The 27,013-nt window shown below is 45.3% G+C and overlaps 1 non-coding gene across 1 annotated transcript; it reads left to right on the forward strand.

Annotated features, from left to right (window-relative positions):
* Nucleotides 1–3,250: 3,250 nt before the first annotated feature.
* TRNAA-GGC (transfer RNA alanine (anticodon GGC)) lies at nucleotides 3,251–3,324 on the forward strand. The gene has a single exon. It is a non-coding gene; the product is annotated as a tRNA-Ala (tRNA).
* Nucleotides 3,325–27,013: the final 23,689 nt, after the last annotated feature.

A 27,013-nucleotide genomic window follows, 5' to 3' on the forward strand; every position in this document is an offset into this window, starting at 1 on the left:
AGTCTATGCCCCAACCACTGATGCCAAAGAAGCTGAGGTTGATCAGTTCTATGAAGACCTACAACATCTTCTAGAACTAACACCAAAAAAAGATGTCCTCTTCATCATAGGGGATTGGAATGCTAAAGTATTAAGTCAAGAAATCACCACGATAACAGGTAAGCATGGCCTTGGTGTACAAAATAAAACAGGACAAAGGCTAATAGAGTTTGTCAAGAGAACACGCTGATCATAGCAAACACTCTTTTCCAACAGCACAAGAGGTGACTCTACACATGGACATCACCAGATGGTAGGGAAGTACGAAAGTGACTTACCTGTTCACGGATTCTGTTCATGGGGGGGAGGCGTTCCATCCCTCCCCCCGGAATCCTCGATGGGGGGGGAGACGATCCGGTCCTCCCCCCCGGAATCCTTGACAGCCGGCTGTGCTCCGCGGTGGCTCCGCAGAGCAGCCGGCCAGGCCCAGGCCAGGGCCATCCACAGCCGGATTTCCGGCCGCAGAGGGCTCTGGGTAACAACAAAACAACAACAACAACAAAACTTGTATGCAAATGGCGGCGGCTACGGCCACCGCCATTTGCATTCCTTATTTTTCACCGTCTTAGTCTACGTCAATATTTACATAGACTTAGACGAAGAAAAGAAAGGGGAACGCAAATAGCGTAGTAGCCGCCGCCATTTGCGTACGCATTTTTTTTAAAAAACCCAGACGTGATAGGGCTACGTAAGTCTTTACGTAGCCTATCACGTCTGGGGGGGGGGAAGAGACACAGATTGCAAACGGCAGCGGCGGCAGCCACTGGGAAGACCAGCTGCCTCCGCCGCCGAAGCCGCCGCTGGAGCCACCGCCACCATCCGGAACATCCGCCCCAGGTAAGTCTCGTCCCGGGGGGATCCGCGGGGGGGGTGGTGGCAGGCCGTTCTGCGATGGATTTGGGGGGCCCGAATGCACTGGCATTCGGCCTCACCGAGATCCGTCATGGAATTCTCTGACATCCCTAGAAAGGAGTATGACAAGGCTGTATATTGTCGCCCTGCTTATTTAATTTATATGCAGAGTACATCATGAGAAACGCCGGGTTGGATGATCACAGGTCAGAATTAAGATTACCACGAGAATTATCAACAACCTCAGATATGCAGACGGTACCACCCTAATGGCAGAAAGTGAAGAGGATCTAAAGAGCCTCTTGTGAAAGTGGAGAGTGCAAAAGCTGGTTTGAAACTCAACATTAAAAAAACTAAAATCATGGCATCTGGCCCCATCACTTCCTGGCATATAGAAGGGGAAGAAATGGAAGCAGTGACAGATTTTATTTTCTTGGGCTCCTCCAAGATCACCGCAGACGGTGACTGTAGCCATGAAATTAAAAGACGCTTGCTCCTTGGGAGGAAAGCTATGGCAAACCTAGACAGCATAGTAAGAAGCAGAGACATCACCTTGCTGACAAACATTTGTATAATCAAAGCTATGGTTTTCCCAGTAACAACGTATGGCTGTGAGAGCTGGACTATAAGGAAGGCTGAGCACCAAAGAATCGATGCTTTCGAACTGTGGTGCTGGAGAAGACTCTTACGAGTCCCCTGGACTGCAAAGAGGTCAAATCAGTCAATCCTAAAGGAAATCAACCCTGACTGCTCATTGGAAGGACAGTTACTGGAACTGAAGCTCAAATATTTTGGCCACCTAATGCAAAGAGAAAACTCCCTGGAAAAGACCCTGATGCTGGGAAAGAATGAAGGGAAAAGGAGAAGGGGACGGCAGAGTCTGACATGGCTAGATAGCATCACTGATGCAATGAATATGGACTTGAGCACGCTCCAGGAGAGAGCGCAGGACAGGAAGGCCTGGCATGCTATGGTCCATGGGGTCACGAAGAGTTGGACACGACTGACTGAACAACAACAATTGCCATTTGCTTTATATTTTCCCATTGACTTGCATTGGAAAACATAAACGGTCATTACTTTTTTTTAGTTTGTATGATTTGTTGTTGTTTATTCTCTCAGTCGCTTCCGACTCTTCGTGACTTCATGGAAATATGGAGACTTGGTAGCCCCCATGGAGCTGATTGCGTATGCCCAATTTCAGGAAATTAGGTCCAGTCGCTTTTGTGCTAGTCACAGGTAAACTTTTCTATTTTCAAGAAAATCTGTCAAAGCAAAGAGCAATAATTTTTTTGTGCTTCCACAAACGTGCATGGAATTTGGAAACCTGGAAGCCCGCATGGCGCTGATTGAACCTGCCAAATTTCAGGCAGTTAGGTTGAGTGGCTTTTGTGCTTGCCATGCGTAAAGTTTCCTTTTCTCAAAGTCTAAAACAAAAAGTAAAAACTGTCAAGCCACCCAGGGAATTAGAGATCCTAATCAGAAGGTGTTTAACGTGACCATTAGGAGGTCACAATCCCTAATTTCTGGTGTAGGGTTTTTTGAGGTGCAAAAAACCTCTCTCCCCCTACTTTTCTTTTCTGCTCTTACATGTCTACTGTTGGGAGCTTGCCTGCAATGAAATTTTGAAGAGGGAGAAGGAAGGGAGGAAAGAGCTCCATGTGAAATACTGGTATTTCACACAGCATCTGATTTTATTGCCCCAAACTGGAACCTTTGGCATCTGCAGAAGTTTAGTAGCTTCAGTACAGTAAAGGATCCAATCACCCTCCACCAACTTCTTTCTCCCCCTCCACTTTAATTTCTCCTAAATAGCTGTAGGACTCAAATAATCCTAAAGCGAGGGTTAGGACTATGTGACGTCATGATCGAGAAACTGCTGGGGCTTTTAAATAGGTTCTACAGTTTTTTTAAAAAAAGCTAGAAAAGGCCCTCAGCCACCTCACCACATAAAGTTCATTTAAGTAAGTGCAATCCTTACAAACACTCCACAGCCTCCTAAATTCCTCTAAGTGCTACCTCTCTGAAAGAAGCCACCTGGCTTAGGGAATTCTCTGCACCCCCATCCCCCATGCACATTTACAATCACCATTCTTCTTTTCTTCTTCCCTCCCCTGTCTTGTTCTTTCATTCGTTCTCTTCTTTATCCCACCCAGAGCATATCTTGGGGAATTCTTAAAGAGAATTATCTTCAGTGGGCAAGAGAATTTCTGAGCTGTATTTGACTTTATACAGACAGACAAGAGGGCTTGTTTTTCTCCTTCTCCTCACTCAAACCTTTGAGAAAAGTGGGTTCACATGGTGGCAGAGAAACAAATCTGGGGCTGTTTTGTTTGTCAGTTGCCATTATCTAGCAATAGGAAGGGTGTAGCTCAGTGGCAGAGCACCTGCTTGGCATGCAGAAGGTCCTGGGTTCAATCCCCAGCATCTCCAGGTCAGGCTAGGAAAGAATCATGCCTGAAACCCTGGAGAGCCGCTGCTGCCAGTCATTGTCAACAATACTGTGCTAGATGGACCCAGGGTCTAACTCAGTATAAGGCAGCTTCCTATTATCCTATGAACAAAAAGCTTTAATTTTAAAAATAGGAGTTTGGGGTTTGTTTTTTAAAAGGTGGGGAGACAAATACTGCTAATTTATGCAATCCTATGTATGCCTACTGAGAAGACCCATTATGTTTAATGAGGCGTACCCTCAGGGAAGTGTGCATAGGATTCCAGCACAAGTTACTTTTGCAGGGAGGTTTGCACCTTGATGTTCTGCATGTGTACTCACAAATAAGTCCTGAGTTGTGAGCATGGTACTGCAGGCTTAATACAATGCCTACCCAATTCCGTCTAATGAATTGACTACCCTTCCAGCTCAGTCCTATGCATGTTTTGTCATTTGTGAGTTTGGGTTTTTTTTGGCATGAACTCTAGCTTCAGTGGTGAGGGAAAGGCACTTAGTACATGCTCAGAGTTTCTCCATAACTTAGCCCTAGTGTTGAAAACAGACTCATTGGATGAATCCTAGTGAAGTCTTGGCACAAATGAAGTTATGGGGAGGAAGATACAATGAGAGCTAGTGCATAACAAGGAGGTAGAGAGGAACTGAGCAAAACAAGACGTCTGTTTTTATGAAGATTTTGCTGGAGAATGGTAGGATGAGGAGGGATGGTTGCAAGGAAGGGAATAGAATTGGTAGGAAGAGAATGTAAGTGCCCAGTGGTGAAAGAACAACATTCTGCACATGCTCACTCTATATTTAAGAACATAAGAAGAGGCATGCTGCATCAGACCAAGGTCCATCTAGTCCAGCATTCTGTTCATACAGTGGCCAACCAGATGCCCATGGGAAACCCATAAGCAATAGCACCTTCCCACCCATGTTCCCTTGATGCTAACATTGGTGAAATGTAAATAAATTCTAGTCATTCTACACTTGCATGCATGTATAACTTTCAGAAACTTTGCAGGTTTCTTGCCTGGGGGACACCTCTAATGACCTGTGCATTTTCATACAAATTTACCCAAAAACTATTGGGGAAGGGAAGGGAAAGCAAATCACTCCCTCACCCAAATTGGAGAACTCCTCTTCCACATGAACTGCTGCACCTATCCTTCTGAAACTTTGCTGGTTTCTTACTTAGGACAACTCTAGGCTGTCTGTAATTTTCAGAGCAATGGTCCACAAGGAAAATAGGGAGATAAGTATGTCCTCTTTTGGAGACCTCAAAATGTCAAGGCCACCCTTGCACAAAAACCCTTGTGGCTATCATTCTGAAATTTGGCAGACATGATCTCCTCTGATGGGGCAATGAATCCTGAAATTTTTATCCAATTCTTCCAAGGAATAAAAATGCTATTGGCAGTTCCCTTTAAAAGAAAATCAAAATATCAACCCTGCACCTATTTTTCTGACATCGGGCAGGTGTACTCCCCTTCTAGGGGGCTACTATGCCTGAAATTATCATCCAGTTCTGACCAAGAGAAAAAAGTTACAGTCTTTTTCTAATTTACCATGGTAGTCAATAAAGACTCATTTTTCCAAACATTGACACAGGTGCTGAGCTGAAGTGATCCAACTACAAATTGGCCAGAGCAGAAGCGGGATGTTTTCCAAAACGCTGAATCGGGGTCTGAGTTGAAGTGGGGTTGGGGGTCAGTGCACACTTGTTATGTATGTATGTATGTATGTAATCTATACACACATGCAGCACACCGCATGCACACACACACACACACATATTAGATGTGCGCTTAGACTCATATATATGTGTGTGTGTGTGTGTGTGTGTAAATTTGTATTATGGGCCTGTGCCCCAGGTCGTTTAAGAACCTAGTAACGCCCCTGGTTGGGAGGCACAGGAGGATGCTCCATTCTGGTTAGGAATGGGGGAGACATTTGTTCAGTTTGCATTTTAATGAGAAATGAACCTTATTTCACACGTTTGAACCAATATGCGAAGTGAAACTCAGTTATCCTTCAAAATTAGCACTTCTCCAAATTTTGCAAGGGAGTTCATCAATCAAAAAATGCACATGTTAGGGAAAATAACTTTTAAAATGCATTATATTTGTAAAATTGCTTGCAAAAATTGTGTATATTAAGGAAAATGCATATAAAATGCATGCATTTGGAGAAAAGTGCACAAAAATGCTTATGAATTTTTTTAAAAAAATATCGGGGTTTGGGATGAACTGAACTTAAGACTGGAGAAATTCTCAAAGTTCAAGACAAAATGAATTTAAGGTTGGAAAAATGAGGAATTGGAGAAACCAAAATGGACAGATTTCGCCATCCCTAGTTCTGGGGACAGAAGTTAGAATCCAAGCCTATGATTGTACCGTTGGCCCCACCCACACCGCATGCCCAACCTCCATGTGTTGGTCAGACAGTGACCTACACACATAGATGGGAATTACCTGGTTGCTACACCCCATTTGTGTGAATTGTGAATCACGCATGTGATTCCTGCCAGTGCACGTAGGCCACCGTGCACCAGGTCTGACCAACATGTGGAGCTGGACATGCAAAGGGAAAAGCTCTGATTCCACAATCATTAATCCCTCCCCCAACTTCATACGAACATCTCCATGAGGCTAACATATCAGTGTTACACAGATGCCAGAATTTGTTTTTGTTTTTTAATGGTGTTACATTTGAGAGAGGAAAATAGTGAAGGATAGTGGTTATACTGTGATGGCTTATCTTAATTATTATGTTTCCATCATTCCCTCAATTGTGTTCATCTGTTGTTTATAGAGATTTCTGGCAGGCATCTTTCTTGGCACATTTACAATTGAAATAAATCATTGATTTTTTTCCTCATTAAATTTAATGAATTACAAGCAATAAGTGAGCTCAAAAGAAAGCTCTGTACACACCGCATGGTTAGCTTAAACTTTTACACCATCATTTCCATGTATCCCAGTGCACCTGAGAAATGCCCCAATCTCATTGTCCCATACAATCACATATCGACATGTTTATTACCTACTCTTGGCAGCATTTGAATGGAATTTTGAAAACACATAAAGGAATACTGGGCAGTATCCAACTGTGTCATTCCACAAACTCAAAAAAACACTAGTGGGGCTCTGCTGAATCCTTCTGTTGCCCAACTGGTTGTGCATTACACTTGCTCAACCACTTGCACAACTGCAGTTGCACAATTGTGCTTACGCAAATATTGTTGGATTTTCCTGGTACACATAGCTGAGAACCTAGTTTCCACCAGTCCAACGACATTTGCACTAGCTGAATGACCCAGCTGGATACTGCCCACTATACTGAATGCCTAAGTTGTATGTTTAATTATTTAAAAAAGCTATGAATTCTTTTTGATTAATTTTGCAGTGTACTTCGCTTTATATATATGAGGAAAGAGGCTGTTTTATATATACATGAAGAAAGAGATCAAGGCTGACAATTTTGAATATGTCACTCATAAAATACACATATTCTGCTAGATTCCGGAAGGTATTGGTATAAAAATCATGTGTTAATTTAAAAAAAACAATCTTGCGTTATATAACACAGCAGACTTAGGAATGGCATTCCATGGAATGCATATTGTCAAGCAACCTACATCCAAGATTGTAGCAGACAGTAGGGGAGAGTTTATCCAAGATTCAGCAGAGATTTTACAAAGTCACCGCATTCAGGAACGACCTGATGGCTGGAAAGTGGCCAACCTAATGTCATTATTTAAGATAGGATCTGGGAACACTTCAGGAAATTACAGACCATTTAGTTTTGATTCCTTTGTAGCAGGGGGGAGAGGTCTTAAAAAGCATTTTAGGAGATTAAATGGAGACATTTAGAAAAGCACAGCTTGATTAAGGATAGCCAATGCCGTCTCAGGAATGAATGGTCATGCTTCACTAACTTCTGGATTTCTTTAAGGATAAGAATAATGAGGGAAATGAAGTAGATGCCATAGACTTTTAAAAACAGCAATTCAGGCAGCATTAAAGAGGTCTAGAATATTTGTGCATTTAAAAGCGATATATGTTGGACAGAGATGCATAAAGAATTGTACTTTAAAAAGAATAATGTGATATTCTGGAACAACAACATGTTCATATACTTTAAAATGGCAGAGCAAGATAATATCAATAGAAAGTAATTTTTAAAAGTAATGATTGGATTATTAACTTAACCAAGAGAGATTTAAGATGCAAAACATTCTGTAATAAATCCTTAGGGGTAGGTCACTGTTATGTTACTTATCCAAGACCACCAAACAGCCACCATCTTGGCTGGTATTTGTACCCATGCCCTGGTTACTAGGTCCACACTATCCTGTGGACAACCACTTCCTAAAGAACTGTGCCACAATCAATCCAGTTAGAATGTGTTCTATAGCCGTTCATGTTGTAAAACTCAATAAGCTCAAATCAAAACTTACGTACTGCTGTAAAACCACATTTAAGCTGCAATCCTATACCCAATTTCAACTTATTTATAAATGATCTGGGATCAGGAGTGAGCAGTAAAGTGATCAAGTTTGCTGATGACACCAAATTATTTAGGGTGATTAAAACAAAAATGGATTGCAAGGGGCTCCAAAAAGAATGTCTCCAAACTGCGAGAATGGGCATCAAAACAGCAAATACAGTTCATTGCAAGCAAGTGTAAAGTAATGCACATTAGGGCAAAAAATCCCAACTTCAAGTATAGCCTGATGGGATCTGACCTAGCAGTGACTGACCAACGAAGAGACCTTGGAGTTGTGATGAACAGCTTGATGAAAATATTGATCCAGCATGCAATGGCTGTGAAAAAGGCAAATTCCTCATTAGGCACAATTATGAAAGGAATTAAAAATAAAACTGCCAACATCATAATCTCCTTATACGGATCTATGGTGCAAACACACTTAGAATACTGTGTACAGTTCTAGTCACCACACCTAAAAAAGGACATTGTAGAACTAAAAAAAAAAAAAGTGCAGAAAAGGGAAACTAAAATGATCAAGGGGCTGGAGCAACGTTACAACAGCTGGGATTGTTTAGCTTAGAAAAAAGGTGAGTAAGGAGAGACATGATAGAAGGGCACAAAATTATGCATGATGTGATAGGAGACATTTTTCTCCCTCTCTTATAATGCTAGAACCCAGACTCATCCCATGAAGCTGATTGATGGGAGATTCAGGACAGATAAAAGGAAGTACTTCTTCACACAGCACATATTCAAACTATGGAATGCACTACTACAAGACGTAGTGATGGCCACCAACTTGGATGACTTTAAAAGGGGATTGGACAAATTCATGGAGGAGAAGGCTGTCAATGGCTACTAGTCCTGCTGGCTATATGCTGCCTCCAGTATCAGATGCAATATGCCTATGTACATCAGTTGCTGCGAAACATGTGCAAGAGGGTGCTATTGCAACTGGTATACATGTCCTGCTTATGGGTTTCCCGTTGGCAGATGGCTGGCCACTGTGTGAACAGAATGCTGGACTTGATGAATCCTTGGTCTCATCCAGCACGGCTGTTCTTATATTGTTTCCTGGGAATAAGCCCCATTGAACTCAGTAGGACTTACTTCTCAGTAAACAGGCATAGGATTTCACTGTAAGCCATTTCTATGTCACATATTACCTAGACTGAAGTACAAATACTGTATTGCTGGTTTTAACTGTGTATCTAATTAATGACAGTAATTGATACTAAGCTCTGAATGCTCAAGGAATAAATGAAGATCCAGTTCAGCATATGTAAGATTTTTGAAAATCGTTTTTTAAAGTTTTTAACCAATATATAGAACAACAGAAATAAATACAGAATATACATTTCAAAATTCTATTAACTATAAATGCTTTAAATACATACATGCATACACGTACAACTTGAGCAGATTATCTTTTAGAATCAAGTCCGCATGAAAGGCGGCCAAGAAATATTTTAAATAAAATAAATAGAGTGTGCACACCAGTCAATGTATATCCTTGAATAAAATAATAATTTGCCAGATATCGAATACTAATTTGCAGAATATTAGTTCATTCCTCACCTTCATTAGGGATGGGCGGATTACTCACCCAGTTCCAGTCCCAGGCATCCGCTGGGGGGGGGGGATCCATCCCTCCTCCCCGGAATCCTCCCTGGCCAGCTCCACTCCGCAGCAAAGCTGCAGAGCCGCCGGCCGGGGCCGGCCACAGCCAGACTTCCGGCCACTGCTGCTGCGCTGTGGACGCAAATGGCAGCTGCTACGCTGGCCGCCATTTGTGTCCATGCCTTAGGCCATGATAGGCTACGTAAGTATTTACATAGCCTATCATGGCCTAATGCAGGGACACAAATGGCAGCCGCTACGACAGCTGCCATTTGCAGCCACAGCAGCCCAGCAGCGGCTGGAAGACGACCCACCGCCACCACCGCATCTGCTGCCGCCGCCAGGTAGATCCGTCCCGGGACAATTTTGCGGGGTGGCGGGGGGGATTGCTCCATTCTGCCACGGACTCCTGGGGGCTGGATTCTAAAGAATCTGGCCTCACTGGAGTCCGTGGCGGAATTCTCCAACATCCCTAACCGTCATATAGAACTCTTGGCACTGTTACTTCTTGACTGAAGATTACTGGCAACCTGAAAAACTCTGAATACCAGTGGAGAAGAATGTGATGTTCACCCTTTGAGACTTGAATTAGCACAAGTTGCTTTAAATTTTCTCTGATCTCAGTAAAATAGTCTACTGTACATAGCAACATGTCTTAGGGCGCAATCCTATCTAGATGGCCAGCCACCTCAAAACTCTGAGGCGACCGCCTATCCAAAGCAGGGCAGGAGAATCACAGGGGGGATCGTTCCCTCCGCACCTCTCCTGCCCTGCTTTTTCTGCTAGACAGCCGTTTTTGGCTGTCTAGCCGCGGGGGAGGGGGGGTGAGCAGGACAGGAGGCTGCTGTACGACACATAGGATGTGTTGTACAGGCAGATCCACTCTCCCCACCCCGGAACGACCCCAGCCCTGCCCCTTTTCAGCTGTTCCACACTCTTCTTGCAAGCGCAGAGGATGATACTTCTCTGCACTCACTTGGAAGCAGCGTGGACGTGGGGGGAGGTCAGTTTTCCAGGAACTGACCTCGGAGCACAGGCTCCGAGGTTGGTTCCCGGAAAACAGCATATCCTATGGCCATCTAGCCACTGTCTAGCGGCCATAGGATTGCTCCCTCCATGACATGACTAACACCAGACCATTTTTAAATCAAATCACCAACAGTCAGTCTGAGCAGGGAACTGATGATAGTACCCTATTGTGCCCATGTGCTTGTGGGACCCACAACTAGGGATGGCAGAGAATTCCGCCACGGATTCCAGTGAGGCCGGATTCTAAAGAATCCATGGCGGAACGGCCTCCTTCCCCCCGCCCCCCCCATGGAATCCCCCCAGGACAGCACTTACCTGGGGCGGATGCTGCGGATTCGGCGGTGGCGGCTCCGGTGGCTGGTCTCCTGGCCGGCCACGGCCGGGCTGCTGCCGCTGCCATTGCTATCGTTGCAGCCGTGCTAGGCTACGTAAGAATTTACGTTGCCTATCACGGCTAACCCCCCCCCACCGAAAACCCAGCATACGCAAATGGCGGTGGCTATGGCGGTCGCCATTTGCATTTCCTATTTTTTGCTGATTTATCTTATGTAAATATTTACATAAAACAGCGAAAAAAAGGGGAACGCAAATAGTGTAGTGGGCGCTATTTGCGTTCCTTTATTTTTCACCGTTGTAGCCTAAGTAAATATTTACGTAGGCTAGAACGGTAAAAAATAAAGGAACGCAAATAGTGCCCACTACACTATTTGCGTTCCCCTTTTTTTCGCTGTTTTATCTTACGTAAATATTTATGTAAGATAAATCGGCGAAAATAGGGAATGCAAATAGCGGCCACCGTAGCCGCCGCCATTTGCGTACGCTGGGGTTTTTTGGGGGGTAGCTGTGATAGGCTACGTAAATTCTTACGTAGCCTTTCACGGCTGCCTGGCTAGACGCAAATGGTGGCCGCTATGGCAGCCACCATTTGCGTCCGCAGAAATCGCCAGAAATCCAGCTGTTGACGGCCCTGGCTGCGGAGCGGAACCAGCCGTTGAGGATTCCGGGGGGGGGACTGGATCGCCTCCCCCCCAGTCAAGGATTCCGCGGGGAGGGACGGAGCGCCTCCCCCCCCACTGTGAAAGATTCCACGAAAAGGTAAGTGAGTTTCATACATCCCTACCCATGACTTGCACAACAGAGCTTTTGCTGTTCTAAAAGTAAGCTGAAATGAGTGGAAATGCTTGTTTCTGGAACAGGGCAATCCGCGGTGGGGGGGAGGCGCTCCTTCACTCCCCCCAGAATCCTCGACGGGGTGGAGGCAATCCGGTCCTCCCCCCTGGAATCCTGCCTTGCCTGCTCCACTCCACGGACAAGCCGCGGAGCCACTGGCCACCTCCGGCTGCCCGCAGCCAGACATCCGGCCGCTGGGCAGCCGTGCAGGGACGCAAATGGCGGCTGTCGTAGCTGCCGCCATTTGTGTCCCTATATTGAGCCGTGATAGCCTATGTAAATACTTATGTAGCCTATCACGGCAGGGGGAAAAAAACCCAGCGTACGCAAATGGCAGTAGCCGCCGCCATTTGCATACGCTGGGGTTTTTTCCCTCCTGCCGTGATAGGCTACGTAAATACTTAAGTAGCCTATCACGGCCTCCTCAGGGACGCAAATGGCGTCCCTGCGTTAGCCGTGATAGGCTACGTAAGTATTTACGTAGCCTATCACGGCTATGAAGACGAAGCGAATGGTGGCCACAGGACAGCCGCCATTCTCAAAGCAGCGCGGACGGGAGCAGGTAAGTGCTCTGTTTCGCACGCCTTTCATGAGGTGGGGGCGGCGGGGACTTCGTCCCGTGCGCCTTTTGTTGGTTAGGGGGGCAGGGGCTTCGTTCCGCGACGGATTTCGGGGGCCAAATGCACTGGCATTCGGCCTCACTGAGATCCGTCGCGGAATTCTCTGACATCCCTACTTTCAATCACTTTAAGAGTGCTATCCTATCTCCCCTCAGTCTACTCTTCTCAAGGCTAAACATGCCCAGTTCTTTCAGTCTCTCTTCATAGGGCTTTGTTTCCAGTCCCCTGATCATCTTTGTTGCCCTCCTCTGAACCCTCTCCAGTTTGTCTGCATCCTTCTTAAAATGTGGTGCCCAGAACTAGACACAGTACTCCAGATGAGGCCTAACCAGTGCTGAGTAGAGGGGAACTAGTACTTCCCGGGATTTGGAAGCTATGCTTCTATTAATGCAACCGAAAATAGCATTTTCCTTTTTTGCAGCCACATCACACTGTTGGCTCATATTCAGCTTGTGATTAGGAGTGCATGAAAGCCACTTACCTGGTCTCGCAGCTTGCTTCGCGGTGGGGGGGAGGCGCTTCGCTGCTCCCCCTGAAGTTCAGGCCGGGGGGGGGAGGCTTCCCGCCTCGCCCGGCCGAAATTCAGGCCGGGGAGGAGGCGCCTCGCCTCGCCCGGCTGCGAAATAAAAAGTAAAAACAAAACAAAACGCCCCCGTGATAGGCTACGTGACGATTAACGTAGCCTATCACGGCTAGATCTGCAAAGTCAGCCGTGATAGGCTACATTAATCGTCACGTAGCCTATCACGGGTGACTTAAAAAAAAAAAAAACGCGTACGCAAATGGCGGCCCCCATAAGGAGCCGCCATTCGCGTTCCTTATTTGGTCGCTGTCGTCTATATAATCTTTACGTAGACTACAGCGACCAAATAAGGAACGCAAATGGCGGCTCCCTACGGGGGCCGCCATTAGCTGTACGCGCTTTTTTTTTTTTTAAATCACCCGTGATAGGCTACGTGACGATTTACGTAGCCTATCACGGCTGACTTTGCAAATCTAGCCGTGATAGGCTACGTTAATCGTCACGTAGCCTATCACGGGGGCGTTTTTTTTTTTTTTTACTTTTATTGGAATGGCGGCGGCGGCAGCCGGTCGAAAGACCGGCTGCCGCCTCTGCCCCTGTCGAAGACCTGACGAACCGCCGCCGGGACCCGCCACCGGGAGGGACATTCGGGAAAGGTAAGTCCCGTCCCGGGGGGTGTGCGGGGGGTGGGGGGTGCCGAGAATTTCTCCCCGAAACTACTTTGGGGGGCCGAACACGTTGGCACTCGGCCCCCCGAAGTTTCGGGGAGAAATTCTCCCCCATCCCTAGTTGTGATCGACAACAATTCCAAGATCCTTGTTGCTTGTAGTGTTGTTGAGCCAAGTATCCCCCATCTTGTAACTGTGCATTTGGTTTCTTTTTCCTAGGTGCAGAACTTGGCATTTATCCCTATTAAATTTCATTCTGTTGTTTTCTGCCCAGCCTTCCAGTCTATCAAGATCACTTTGAATTTTGTTTCTATCTTCCAGAGTATTAGCTATCCCACCCAATTTTGTGTCATCTCAAATATGATCAGCATTCCCTGCACCTCCTCCTCCAAGTCATTAATAAAAATGTTGAAGAGCACTGGGCCGAGAACTGAGCCCTGCGGTAGCCCGCTCGCTACCTCCCCCCAGTTTGAGAAGATCCCATTGATAAGCACTCTTTGAGTCCGATTCTGTAGCCCACTGTGAATCCACCAGATCATTGTTTCATCTAGCCCACTTTGAGCTAGTTTGCTCATCAGGATATCATGGGGCACTTTGCTGAAAGCTTTGTTGAAGTCGAGGTATATTACGTCTACAGCTTTCCCACAGTCCACAAGGGAGGTTACTTGATCAAAAAATGAGATCAGATTCATCCGGCAGGAATTGTTCTTGACAAATCCATGTTGGCTTCAAGTAATCACTGCATTGTTTTCAAGGCGCTTACAGACGGATTGCTTTATAATCTGCTCCAGAATTTTCCCAGGGATTGATGTCAGACTTACTGGTCTGTAGTTCCCAGGTTCTTCCTCTTTACCCTTTTTGAAGATAGGGACATTATCCCTCCTCCAGTCATCTGCACTTCACCCATCCTCCATGATTTCTCAAAGAGAATAGTAGGGTTGGCGGAGAATTTCTCCCCGAAACTTCGGGGGGCCGAGCACCAACGTGTTCGGCCCCCCGAACAAGTTTCGGGGAGAAATCCTCCGAACCCCCCCGCACCCCGCACCCCGCCCGGGACTTACCTTTGCCGAATGTCCCTCCCGGCAGCGGGTCTGGCCGGCGGTCAGCGGGTGTTCGAGCGGGGCGGGAGCGGCAGCCGGTCTTTCGACCACCTGCCGCCGCCGCCATTGCAATAAAAGAAAAAAAAAACAAACGCCCCCTGATAGGCTACGTGACGATTCACGTAGTCTATCACGGCTAGATTTGCAAAGTCAGCCGTGATAGGCTACGTCAATCGTCACGTAGCCTATCACGGGTGACTTTAAAAAAAAAAAAAAAGTGTGTACAGATAATGGCGGCCCCCATAGGGAGCCGCCATTCCCGTTCCTTATTTGGTCACTGTAGTCTACGTAAAGATTTACATAGACTACAGCGACCAAATAAGGAACGCAAATGGCGGCTCCCTATGGGGGCCGCCATTAGCGTACGTGCTTTTTTTTTTTTAAAGTCACCCGTGATAGGCTACGTGACGATTGACGTAGCCTATCACGGCTGACTTTGCAGATCTAGCCGTGATAGGGTACGTGAATCGTCACGTAGCCTATCAGGGGGCGTTTTTTTTTTTTTTAACTTTCGCATTCGTGGCCGGGCGAGGCGGGAAGCCTCCTCCCCGGCCTGAATTTCGGCCGGGGCGAGGCGGGAAGCCTCCCCCCCGGCCTGAATTTCAGCCGGGCCGAGGCGGGAAGCCTCCCCCCCTGGCCTGAACTTCACGGGGGGACCAGTAAAGCGCCTCCCCCCCACCGCGAACGTCCTTCGAGGACAGGTAAGGGACTTTCGTCCACCCCTAGAGAATAGACAGTGGTTCTGAGAGTTCTTCTGCCAGTTCCTTTATTACTGCAGTTCATCTGGTTCTAGAGATTTGAACTCATTCAAAGTAATTAGGTATTCCTTGACCATATGCCTATCGATCTCAAGCCGCAATCCTGCCCCTTCAGCCTGTACTTCACCTTTGCCAGGAGGGTCATAGACCCTCTTTTGGGAGAAGACTGAGCCAAAGTAGGAATTGAGCACCTCTGCCCTTTCTTTGTCATCTGTTATCATTTTGCCATCCTTATTTAATAGCTGAACCACCATTCCTTTCCTCTGTCTTTTATTATGCACTTAGCTGAAGAAAGCCTTTTTGTTGCTTTTAGCATCCCTCGCTAACCTCAGCTCGTTCTCAGCTTTAGCCTTCCTGACACCATCCCTGCAATTCTGTGCTACCTGCCTGTACTCTTCCTTTGTTGCTTGGCCTTCTTTCCACTTCCTATATGTGTCCTTTTTTGTTTTCAGGTCATCTCTAAGCTTTTTGTGAAGCCACATTGGCTTCTTTTGGTGTCTTCCACCTTTTCTTCTTGTTGGAATTGTTTGTAATTGTGCCTTGAGAATTTCCTTTTTTAAAAGCTCCCACCCATCTTGGCTCCTTTTCTCATTAGAGTCGCTTGCCATGGGACTTTACAGATCATTGTTCTGAGTTTATTAAAATCAGCTTTCCTAAAATTCAGGGTATGCGTTTGACTACATTCGGCTTTTGCTTCCTTTAGAACCAAGAACTCAAGTATAACATGGTTGCTTTCCTCCAGAGTTCCTGTAACTGCTACTTTATCCACTAAGTCATCTCTGTTGGTTAGGATCAAGTAGGGATGTACGAAAGTCACTTACCTTTTCGCAGCTTGGCTTCGCGGTGGGGGGGAGGCGCTTCGCTTCTCCCCCCGAAGTTCAGGCGAGGGGGGGAGGCGTCCCGCCTCGCCCGGCCGAAATTCAGGCCGGGGAGAAGCGCCCCGTCTCCCCGGCCGCGAAACAAAAAGTAAAAAAAAAAGAAAACATATTTTCGCCGTAGTCTACGTAAATATTTATGTAGACTAGACATGCCAAAATAAGGAACACAAATGGCGGCGCCCCATGGGTGCCGCCATCTGCGTATGCGTTTTTTGTTTTTTTTTCAAAGTCACCCGTGATAGGCTACGTGACGATTTACGTAGCCTACCACGGCTGACTTTGGAAATCTAGCTGTGATAGGCTACGTAAATCGTTACATAGCCTATCACGGGTGTTTTTTTTTTTACTTTAGTTTTTTTTTTTTGCAATGGCGGTGGCGGCAGCCGGTCGGGAGACCGGCTGCCGCCCCCGCCCGCGATGAAACGCCGCCGAACCGCCGCCGGGACCCGCCGCCAAGAGGGACATTCGCTAAAGGTAAGTCCTGTCCCGGGGGGGGGCAGGGGGCCGCCGGAGAATTTCCCAACCAACTTCGGGGGCCAAATGCGTCGGCGCTCGGCCTCCCAAAGATTCGGGGAGAAATTCTCCGCCATCCCTAGGATCAAGTCAAGGATAGCCAATTCTCTAGTTTCTTCCTCTACTTTCTGTAGGAGGAAGTTATCTGCCACACAAGTCAGGAATTTCCTGGCTCATGCAAAAAAAATCATGTTTTGCAGAATTTGTCTGCCAACAAATATTGGGGAAACTGAAGTCCCCCATTACTACTACATCATACTTCCTTGAAACATCGGCTATTTACTTTTCAAAAGTTTCATCCACGTCTTCTCCTTGCTTGGGTGGCCGGTAGTAGACTCCGAACACCAGGTTGCTTTTATTCTTTGCTCCATTTATTTTGATCCAGATGCTCTCGATGGGGCTACCAAGCTCATCCTCCTGTATTTCCATGCAGAGATATGTATTTTTCACATAAAGTGCAACCCCACCTCCCTTTCTGTTCCTCCTGTTCTTTTTGAACAAGTTATATCCTTCAATTGCTGTATTCCAGTCATGAGTCATCCAGTCATCCCACCAAGTCTCAGTTATACCTATCAAGACATAATTTCCTTCTTGTATAAAGAGTTCAAGTTCGTTCTGATTGTTTCCCATACTCTGGGCATTAGTATATAGACATCGAAGACCATGTGCTTCATAGTCTGGCTTTCTTCCTACATGTGTCTGAAGACTATTATTGGGCGCTATTAGAGCTGTTCTCTCTGTTGTGGTGCATGAGCCTTCGTCCATTGTTATCCCCAGCTTTACATCTCCCTTCCCCGTAGGATTCAGTTTAAAGCCCTCCTGATAAAATTCTTCATGCTGTGGCCGAACACATTCTTCCCAGCCGTTGTGAAGTGCAAACGGTCCCTTGCCAACAGCTCATCTTCCAGGAAGTATAGCCTGTGGTCCCAGAATCCAAATCTCTCACGCCGGCACCACCTTCAAAGCCATTCACCTGGAGTATTTTTCTTTCCTTTCTATCCCTCTTCTAACTACTGAAAGGATGGATGAGGAAATGATCTGGGCCCCAAAGTTCTTGAGTTTCCTTCCCAAAGCTTCAAAGTCTGACGTGATTTCTTCGTAGCTCTGCTTGGCGGTATCATTTGTTCCTACATGGATGAGAAGAAAGGGATACCTGTCTGTGGGCTTTATGAGTGCAGGCAACCTTTCAGTCATGTCTCTAATCTGTCCTCCCGGGAGACAAGAAACCTGGCAAGCCCACAGGTCTTTGCGACATACTTGGGTCTCGATCCCACGCAGCAAGGAGTCTCCCACTACTACTACTCTTCTCTTCTTGTTGTTGTAGGCCTGGATTTCATTGCCTCTGCTTGACTGACCTTCAGCCTCTTGCTCACTCTCATGCAGGTTCCCCTGTCATTCCTCCTCTGCAGGTTGTCCTCCAGTCTCATCCGCAAGTACCTGGAATCGGTTCCACAGCTCCACTGCTTCCACTGGTGCAGTGTGGCGTCTAGTTCTTCTTCTCCTAACTGTCACCCTTTTCCAAGGAGTATCCTCTACTGCATTTTTCCTCACCTCAGCATTTCCCACTTCTGCCTCAGCTTGCTGTTGCTCTTCAAGCTTCTGGTCTTCCCTTTGCTGCTGTAGTTCCACCATTCTGTCCAAGAACTCTTCATGTTCTCTTATTCCCCAGAGGGTTTACAGTTGCCACTCCAGTCCTCCTGCTTTTTCTTCCAGTAGCATGATCAACTTGCACTTGTTGCAGGTGTAGGCCACGTTGTTCTCAGGCAAGAAAACAAACATTGCACACACCTTGCAGGTCACCACAACTGGAGAGTCTTGTCCTTCCATAGCCTCTTTTCCCTTTTTGTGTCTAGCTTTCTGATTGTTCTAGAGTAGCCTGTGCCTGCTCCTCTACTCAGTAGAGGTTAAAAGCAGAGTCCCACTGGTGTGGAAGTGTGTTACAAGAAAAATAAATTTAAAAACATGTTAGGGGCCTCCCCCTTCACCTCCCCTGCTGAACTCCCCTGGCCAACTCCTGTTTGCTCCCCCTGTTTGCTTGCTCTGGTCACTCTCTCTCTGGGAGCTTGCTTGCTTCTATAGTCCCTGGACAAGCTGGAGCAGCTTCCTCTGCTCTGCTTTGCTCAGCTGGGACGTGGGAAACAGACTGAAGCTTCCTGCCCTCAGCTGCTGGGAGTACTCAGGCCACACACCTCCAATTCAGTTGGAGCTCTCAGAAGCACCTGGTGAGCTCACAGCCACTCAGAAGGATAAAGGGCAGCCCCCTGGGCATCCTGCAGCCCACTTACCTCTTTGCCTCTGTCTCCTTTGTCTGTTCTATCACTGCAACTCCCCTGGCCAACTCCTGTTTGCTCCCCTGTTCGCTCACTCTGGTCGCTCGCTCTCCGGGAACTTGCTTGCTTCTGTAGTCCCTGGACCAGCTGGAGCAGCTTCCTCTGCTCTGCTCAGCTGGGAGGCAGGAAACAGGATTGTTCTTAAGTTCTTATATACCCTACTTTTGCATCCTTCCTTTCTCAAAAAGCAGCTGCATTTATTTTATTTTTTTAAAAAAAAATATCCTGCATTTTTTTCAAAAGTGAAACAAAAAGCAGTTCACAACACAAAAATCAAGCCACAGAAATACAAAACAATAAACAATGCTCAAATTTAAATTAGAAGACTATAGTCAGTGTGGTGTAGTGACAGCCAGTGTGGTGTAGTGGTTATTGTGTGGGACTGGGATTTGGGAGAGCCGGGTTCTGGTCCCCACTCGGCCATGAACCTCACTGGGTGACTTTGGGCCACTCCCTCACAGGGTTGTTTGAGGATAAAATGGAGAGGAGGAGGAGGATCATATAAACATCCTTGGATTCCTTGCAGGAGGAAAAAGCCAGGGTATAAATGTAATGTAGTAATAAATTACAAGAACAGCAGCACTAAAACCAGGAATCAAAGCAACAAGGCAGGAAAAAATAGTAATAATCTCAGCTAGCAGGAGAAACATAGCAAACATCAGATCATGTAAGCCCACAGTTTGGGGTCCCCAGTGTGGTGCCCGCAGACACCTCTCTTGGCATCCACCAGCAATCTGCCCTCCTGATTTTTCTTCCCCCCCCCCTTTTTAAAAAAGAATTAATTGGGAGGCTGGCATACATGCTAGAAACCCCATAGGTAGGGGATAGTGAAAACATTACTCCCCGCACAAATAACTTCATTCAGGGCAGAGTTTCTAACCCTGATTTCTTACTTGCTGCTATGAATTTGTTTGTTTGTTTGTTTGTTTTCTAAATGGTACTTAACCATTAATGAGAAGCGGGTAGGACATTTTTGTTATAACCTCTGTAAAGGAGTTTCATGTGTACAATAAGGTTTTCAGCTGAAGGTGCCTTGAAGAAAGCTAAATGGAAATCAAAGAAATAGAGGGTTATGTTTGAAATACACAGTAAACTCTGAGTTTACTGTACATATGATAGCTTTTAAAACAAAGTGCATGATTGTACATAATTGTGCTCTTGGTCAAGGCCAGTCTGAGCTCGTGCTTTTTACACTGTTCACCTAATGAAAATTACTGTGTATTATGTAGCCAGATACAATTTGTTCAGCAATGAATTCTGATTCTTAAATGTCCTTTAACATAACCTATAGTATGTAGACACTTGGAATATGGTTTGAATGGAGGTGGGGGGAAAGTAGAAGGGCTTCCATGTTATCACAGAAATAACCTTGAAATTATGGCTCAAATCAGAAAAATAAAATAAAACCAATATTTGTTGTTAAAAAGATATTCACTGAAGTATTATAGTAATTGATTTTAAGATCATAATATGTAACATTATTTCGGTCTGCAAAGTTATTTGCCTTGTTCGGTTCCCTGATGCTCGTGTGAGTGAGTGTTGCCAGCAAAGTCTTTGAATGCATTTCTAACACAAGAAACTTTTCTTTGTTCCCTTCTAGAGATATGAGGAAAGGAAAGGTTCCTCCTGTGCAAGCACCAAGCCATTGCTGACTCCTAGAGGGACGCCGCTTTCGCTGGCGTTTTCCTGGCAGACTGTAGCAGGGTGGTTTGCCATTGCCTTCCCCAGTTGTGACTACCTTTCCCCCAGCAAGCTGGGTACTCGACCTCAGAAGGATGGAAGGCTGAGTCAACCTGAGCCGGCTACCCAAGACCCGGCTTCCGCTGGGATCGAACTCAGGTCGTGGGGAGAGTTTCAGTTGCAATACTGCCACCTACCCCTCTGCGCTACACAAGGCTCTCAGAGATATGAGGTGTCCTAATAAAAAATAAAAAGACAGAAAAATCATAGTATTGCACGTTAAACATAGAATATATCCAAAAGATGTGTGTGCAAATGTAGTTGTATGGAAAGTTCCCATACTAATGTACCATGGGGTACAAGGATATGATAATTTAGTTCCTTAAACAAATCTTATATCAATTCCATTACACATTTATGCTGAATGTGCTTGAATACCAGGTGCTTGAAACACCTTTCCACAGTCATGGGGCGGGGGTGGGTTGGTGGGCAGGCTTCATCCTTAAGGACAGGTGTTTCAAGCACCTGGTATTCTCTACAGTGAGAGGTTTTCATTGGAAACAGCACGGTAATTTTTCCACAGTCCCTCAAATGCTAGCTGAAGGAATTTCTCATTCATAACATGACATGGGGAGAAAAAAAATCTGAAAAGTGTAAAGATCATGAAATTGCTCACTTTCATCAGGAAGCCACACATTCAGCAAGTACATTTTCTTTCAGCTTTGAAAACCTACCAGCAACTGTGCTGACTCTAATACCAGAAAAGTAGCAAATGTGAAAAAGAAAGCGGCAATACTCATGTTAGCTTCAGCGGCACTTCTGTCATTTGGTAGGCCATCGATTGAGCTGGGTGCAGAACCTTAAAACATCAACACTCTGGGTAATTGAGGAACCTAATACACTGATTGCAAAACACAAAACTGCCCAGTCACCCGCTCACCCCAGAACGGAGCATGAGATTGATCTGTGAATTGCTTTGTGATAGGCAACCTCAGCTAATTTTGGCCACGCTCAAAAATGGTAAATACAATGGGAGAGTGTGCCCTCACCCTTCTTCCATTCCTTGGTAGCTTAGTACAGTGTTAATACTGTCCTGGTCACAGAGGTTCACAGCTTTGGCATCTTGTTGGATTCATCATAGGCTGCAGCAGTGGGCAGATACAATTTTCACTAAGGCTGTGATCCTATGCTTGCTCTCTTAAGAGTAAGCTCCACTGAACCGAGTGAGATTTACTTCTAAGAAAGCTTGCACAGGATCAGGCTATGACTCTTATCTGATGAGAAGGCTGCACAGACTTGGGGCTTCTCCACATGGGGCTTTTATCCTGTGGTTGAAGCAGAAGCCCCAGTAAAGTTGTGGGATAAAAAAACCTGATGTGGAGAAGCCCTTTGTGAGCTCACTGTGGCTTGTAGCCTTCAGGCAGATTGTTGCAGCTAGTACAAAACGAGACAACTTACATCTCTTTGGGTATTGAGTCACCAGTAGCACATTACATTGGTTTCCAAGAGTCTGGACTAGCTGCCCTCGGTCTTCTGGACACATTTCTAGAAGACCTACAAGAGGCCAAATAATATGTGACATGGGAGAGCCATAATCAGATCTCCTAACGTATTTTTCTTTACTTCAGAGCTGGGGGGGGGGGCAGCATGATAATTTGTTCAGCAAAGTGAAGCTGGGCAAAGATATTTAACTGTTCCCCATTATCTAATGCCATTTCCATTATCTAATGCCCAACCAACTTCAGCCCTAGAGGCTCTTGGTCATGATGGTAGGAAAAGGCAGGTATTTTACCTGTCTTTTTTTTTTCCACCAGCAGAACTAATCGTGGCTAGGTGAGGGGGAATTTCAGCCAGGGAAATAGTGCAGGAGGAAAGGATTAATTACTCCTTCCCCAGCACTGCTTTCCCAACAAATTAGTAGCATCCTACAACAGCCCTGAATTAAAGAAAAAGATGGTGGGCACTCTGATCACAAGTTTCCCACATCATGTGTAGTTCAGTCTTAAATAACATGGGCTCTACATACCTTGAAGAATGCCTTTTGCCTTATTTTCTATCATAATCTCTTTAATTAATTAAGAATACTATTAGTCTGAGCCAAAAGAAGGGGTAACTTTTTGCAAACATTGCCAGGACACTGACATTGGTTGCTTGGGGTGTTTACAAAGTCAATTTGGAGTGAGAGCAATGCTTCCTACCTTCACTCTGGCCTTGTGACACCATCACATTCTCTACCTGATGCTCAGATGGTGGGGATCCCATTACCAGTAATAAAACAAAATGGAATCAAAGCTGCACAATGAGGAAAGAAGTGTCCACAAACAGGAGAAGATAAGGATTTATTTTCAGGTAACATATCCCCACCCCAAAGCCCCTTTTTCATATTGATTTTTTTGGGGGGGCACGCAAATATTCAGGACTTCTTATAACTCCCTTTAATACCAAATTTAAGAACTGAGTGCCAACAGGACTGGAACCAAAATAGGGCCTCTGAGAAACAAGAGTGCTCAAGGGAACTGCAAGATTTATGTAAGTAGAAAAAAGAAGAAAAAACAACTTTTTTTTAAGTAAGGGGTGGGAAAAAGACTAGACTAGTGAGGATTGAGCATGCTTAGTAGCCACAGAGTGTTGAATGTAAGGTGGAAAAGAAAATCAGAAAATAGGAGGAGTGTAATAGCCTGCTTACAGAGGAAGACATGGCTGGCTGGCGCCCTGAACAGGAACACTCCTGCTAGGTGATAAGGATTCACTGCAACATGTTGTTGCAGGTCCAGCTTGTACCATTTAAGCATGAGTTCCACACAATAAAAGTATACAGGGAAAAAATCTTGGTGGTTCATGCACAATTATTTAAGATATTCCTCAACCTTGGAAATTCACCCAAGTTTCTAAGCAGTTTCTAGAAGGAGTGTAAAACATTCTTATTTTGGCTGGCCTTCAGTAGATAATTGAACAGTATAAAGAATATTATTTGTCAGTGGTATTTTATACTCTGTGTTGAAAGTGTCTGGTCAAACACAGAATCCAGCATAAGGTACAACAGTGATACAGAAGCATCATAAACTATAAGTTGAAGTTGAAAACAGATATATTGGAGACTGTGTTCCCTTGCTGTCAAGGGAGATGTGTGCTAGCATGGTGGCTAGAGGAGTGGGTTAGGAATGGGGAGTCCTGGATTCAACTCCTCGCTCAGCCAAGAAGCTTACTGGGTGACTTAGTACCAGTTTTAGAGTACTGTTACCTGCCCAAACCCATGGGAACCTGAACCAACATATCTACTGATATGTTTGGAGAGGTTTCCCCAAAACAGCAGTGGTTTTGAGGCATAGACCAGCAGCTCTCCTAACGTCTGCCAAGCTATAGCTGATATATAACTTGAAAGAGTTAGTGTGAATTGTATTCACAAGTGTTTGCAACGTCTCTCACAGCAGTCCTCAGCATCTGCCCCTGAGGTGTGGAAGATCTAAGATGATCTTCTGTAAAGAGAGGATGATCTGAAGGAAATGAAGGTCTTCTACTACAGTCTCTTTAGATTTTGTTAAGTGAGCTGGAACACAGACTCCTTCTCCAAACTAGGCCTATCATCTAAAAGTATTTACATAAGACTCTCTGCATTATATTCTAACCTCTGCAATGCTAGTATTAACTACTGACATCTGCCAAGTCTGACTAGCAAGTGCTTTACAGTGTCAATTCATCCAAAAGCAAAATGCATTTCTGAGTGCTGCAGAGTCCTTGTTATTGCTAAGGAGAAGTATCAGCACTCATATGACACCTAGCAGAAATTAGTACCCACATTCAAAGAAAAGCTTTTGTTATTTTTCCCTCCTGAGCATTATGTGGACTTTATTGAGATGACTGCATCTGACACCTGCTGTAATATAAATGCAGCTATAATTAGCCAACTGATGTTCACTGCAGTTTAGGTCGAATCCCTTCTGTGGGAATTATGCTTTAAAATATTCAGAACTCCAAGTGGCTCTCATTACATTTAATTTTTACTTAGAATTAGGTGGTCCAGGAAAAAAAATTAGGATTGTAATAGCCCCCCGCTGAATGCCACACAGCAAAGTGAAAAACCATAGATCTCCCCCCCCCCCCCCACAAATAAAAAACTGAGAACAGCAGACTACACTACAGCCTTCAATTGAAGTCTGGCTTTGCTTAATTGTACTTTTTGCACTCATCAGTCTCTCCTCTTCAGAGCAAGCTACAAAAATTGCCTGAATAGCCAAAGAAAAGTTTCCCACAGTCACTAGCCACAGAAAAACACCATTGTCCTCCCTCACAGTTTGATGGACAACATTTCTATAAATGGGTAGTCAGTCTGTCAATGGCACCCTTGCTGAAAAGGCAAAAGAAGAGAACAGATTCTGCCAATATCTGACAAAGCATGTTAACACATAATCAAGCATTCACTAGCCAGCCAGCTGCCCCTGGGACCTTCATAACACAGGTGCCTTTAAGCCATTTCCTATTCACAGATAAAGGAAACAAGCAGGCGATACCTGGGAAAGGAGCAGTCTATTATGGCCTGTCAGATGTCCATCTTTGGGGCTGCATGCATAAAAATAGAACGGATACAAAGGAAACTTCAAATTGAACTGTTCAGCTATAAAGCAGTATAACATTCACAAAGCCAGTCATAAGTTCAAGGATTTTCTTATTTTATATTTAAAATTTGAGCAGTACTGGGCTCTTCCCTGACTGAGAATTAATTCACACAACATTTTTAACATGTTGAAGCCTGATCACATGATCTGTATGGATGGTTCAACATGTGTCCAGACTGTGTATCTCCCCTTCCTTTTTCAACCCACTAAAAAAAAAGAGCAGGCAAACCATGACCTAGACGCATTCTGAACCATTCACAAGATTCATTTGATGTATGCCGATCAATTGAAAATGTCAACTCAGATTAACTTGGCTCGTGTAAAAAATGGTTGTGTGGATCATTTTGGCTATGGAGGCATTTGATGTACTTCTCCATTCTTTCTAAATTTAACTAGGATCACTGTATTCATTGAAAAGTTTGGATTGGAATCCTTCTCTGGAAAGTTTGGACAGTAGTACTATTCTATAACGAATCACAGTTGTGGGGAGTTTCAAAGGCAGTTTGTGATAGGACATGGAGTCAGCTGTTCAAAGAAAAATGTTCACTGGCAGAACCACATTATATGAACTTGAGTAGCACTTTGGATCCTCACCAACAGCCACAACCTAGGCAGAATTTAGCGAATGGAAGGACTTGCAAGTAAGTAGTGGGCCTTTGTCCCTCCCACCCCTATTGTATTGTAAATTGCTTTTGAAATTTCCTATGTTTCAAAGGTGATTTATTCTGTGGTAATGGAGGAACTGAAGGAGGGATTGCTGAATCAGGTATCTAGCCCTTTGCAAGGATGCAGTACACATATTATCAGCAAAGTAACATGGCAAGTGCAATGAGCAAGCTACAGCCTTATCCTAAACATGATTATTTGTGTAAATAAGTTACTTAACTTCCTGAAAAGTAGCCCTGGGACTGCAGAGAAGAAGGGAAGCATGCTCTGTCCTTTGCCATTGGCCAAGGGATTAAGGGCCACCGGCAATTTCCACCCCGTGCCTCCCAGGAGGACCATCATGGCAATGGGGAGACTGGCCTAAGCCCATCCATCAGTCAAAGAAGGAGAACTGCAGAGAGCTGAGCATGTTTTCCCATTCCCTGCCAAAAAGAACTTCTCCAGCTGGAACTACCTGTTGTCTTCCAGTTGCAGAAGCCAGGGGTGCATACTTTGGACTCTGTCACCAGCCAGTGCAGGCATCCTTAACCTTTTTGTGCCCACCACCCTGAATCTTTTTGGGGCGGTGGGCACATTTGAAATTGTGAGAAAGTGTTGTGGGCGCTCTCATAAAATGGTTGCCATGGGGGTGGAGGCTTGCCCATTCATAAAATGGCTTCCATGGTCACAAAACATTAATTTTCCAGAAGGCAAACTGCTGAGACTAAAAGGAAAGCAACTTCCTAAGTTCAAGGCAAAGGTGGGGGCCTGAGCTTTAAAACAGAAAAACACTCAAACCCAAATGAACCCAAATGAACATGGTGCTGAAAGGCAGGCTTTCATTTTGCCAGCTTTCCAGTTAAAAATAATTTTTAAAATCCCAAGAAATAAAAACCAGGATGGCAGGGAGCCTGGCAGATGCCAAGAGAGGTGTCCGTGAGCACATTAGTGTCTATGGGCACCACATTGAAGACCCCAAAAGCAGAGGAACAAGGGCTACTGGGTCCGGATCAGCTGCAGCACCTGTGTCCAAGCAAGACCACCAGCAAG

This window comes from Heloderma suspectum, chromosome 1 (genome assembly GCF_057233095.1).
Source record: "Heloderma suspectum isolate Gila_16-S chromosome 1, 16-S_ref, whole genome shotgun sequence".
NCBI classification, from domain to species: Eukaryota; Metazoa; Chordata; class Lepidosauria; order Squamata; family Helodermatidae; genus Heloderma; species Heloderma suspectum.